The sequence below is a fragment of the Gekko japonicus genome, unplaced genomic scaffold (genome assembly GCF_001447785.1).
Source record: "Gekko japonicus isolate JY-2015 unplaced genomic scaffold, Gekko_japonicus_V1.1 scaffold2937, whole genome shotgun sequence".
In the NCBI taxonomy this organism is placed as follows: domain Eukaryota; kingdom Metazoa; phylum Chordata; class Lepidosauria; order Squamata; family Gekkonidae; genus Gekko; species Gekko japonicus.
In genome coordinates this window covers 101,256-103,182 of record NW_015176065.1, presented here as the reverse complement: position 1 = coordinate 103,182, position 1,927 = coordinate 101,256, and the positions used below count along the sequence as shown (strand labels likewise).

Sequence of the window (1,927 nt, the reverse complement as noted above, 5' to 3'; positions counted from 1 at the left end):
GCATTTTCTTCTCCGCTCAGGAAGGAGGGCCCCAGAGGGGACTGATTAAGGCAGGAGCCAAATCGCCTGCTCACAACTTGTAACGCCAGCAGGACACAAAGTAGGATTTTTGCTCACAAGACCCCACAGCTTAGAGGGAGCAGCGCTTGTGTTCCCTCTAAGCTCAGTGAGTGTGAGCGAGCTCACAGTTTTTTAGCCTCCGGCTCTCACATTTTCTCCGTTCAGGAAGGAGGGCCCCAGAGGGGACTGATTAAGGCAGCAGCCAAATCACCTGCTCACAACTTTTAACGCCAGCAGCTCACGAAGTAGGATTTTTGCCACAGCTTAGAGGGAGCATCGCTTGTGTTCCCTCTAAGCTCAGTGAGTGTGAGTGAGCTCACAGTTTTTTAGCCTCTGGCTCTCACATTTTCTCCACTCAGGAAGGAGGGCCCCAGAGGGGACTGATTAAGGCAGCAGCCAAATCACCTGCTCACAACTTTGAACGCCAGCAGCTCACGAAGTAGGATTTTTGCTCACAAGACCCCACAGTTTAGAGGGAGCATCGCTTGTGTACCCTCTAAGCTTAGTGAGTGTGAGTGAGCTCAGTTTTTTAGCCTCTGGCTCTCACATTTTCTCCGCTGAGGAATGAGGGCCACAGAGCAGAGAGATTAAGGCAGGAGCCAAATCACCTGCTCACAACTTGTAACGCCAGCAGCTCACGAAGTAGGATTTTTGCCACAGCTTAGAGGGAGCATCGCTTGTGTTTCCTCTAAGCTTAGTGAGTGTGAGCGAGCTCACAGTTTTAGCCTCTGGCTCTCACATTTTGGAGGGCCCCAGAGCAGACTGATTAAGGCAGCAGCCAAATCACCTGCTCACAACTTTTAACGCCAGCAGCTCACAAAGTAGGATTTTTGCTCACAAGACCCCACAGCTTAGAGGGAGCAGCGCTTGTGTTCCCTCTAAGCTTAGTGAGTGTGAGCGAGCTCACAGTTTTTTTAGCCTCCGGCATGCACATTTTTGTCTCTGCTCAGGAAGGAGGGCTCCAGAGCAGACTGATTAAGGCAGGAGCCAAATCGCTCACTCACAACTTTAATGCCAGGAGCTCACAAAGTAGGATTTTTGCTCACAAGACTACACAGCTTAGAGGGAGTTTTGCTCCTTTACCAAGGTGGGCTTCCTTCGGCCGCTGTCACTCCCTTCCGGGGGGTGTTCTGGAGTTACCAACCTCCAGGTGGCATGCAACCACAAAACAGACCCGCACCTATGATAACTCCCTATAAAGCACCCAATCCAAGCGCTGTACAAAACATGAGCTTTTATTCAAACAGAATATATTTTTTTTCCGAACTTTGGAGGAAGGTATATTTTCTTGAATAATAACTCACGTTTCCTACAGCACATGGATTGGGTCTGTGGTAGTGAACCTTCTGGTGGTGCCTGGAGGTCTCCCACTGTTACCGTTGATCTCTAGCAATGCTCCCTCTGAGCCGTGGAGTCTTGTGAGCAAACGTTCTACTTTGTGAGTTCCTGGCATCAAAGTTGTCAGCGAGGGATTTGACCACTGCATGAATTAGTTTGGCTCTGGAGCAATGTTCCCTCTAAGCTGTGGAGTCTTGTGAGCAAAAATTCTACTTTGTGAGCTACTGGCATTAAAGTTGTGAGCAAGCAATTCGGCTACTGCATAAATTAGTTTGCTCTGGAGCCCTCCTTCCTGAGCTGAGACAAAAGTGTGTGAGCCGGAGGCTAAAAAACTGTGAGCTAGTTCACACTAACTCAGCTTAGAGGGAACACTGCTCTGGAGCCATCCTTTCTGAATGAAGACAAAAATCTGTGAGCTGTGGGCCAAAAAACTGTGAGGTACCGCAACCTAACTCAGCTTAGAGGGAACACTGATCTCTAGCCGACCAAGATCAGTTCCCCCCCCCCCCACAAACCACGCATGCGGTGG

At 49.7% G+C, this 1,927-nt stretch overlaps 1 protein-coding gene across 1 annotated transcript in view; it reads left to right on the top strand.

Annotated features, from left to right (window-relative positions):
* LOC107123461 (ubiquitin-associated protein 2-like) overlaps positions 1-1,927 on the top strand; it is a gene marked incomplete at its 3' end in the record, with an annotated part of 102,659 nt that overhangs the window by 680 nt on the left and 100,052 nt on the right. The gene's annotated exons all lie outside the window — the stretch shown is intronic.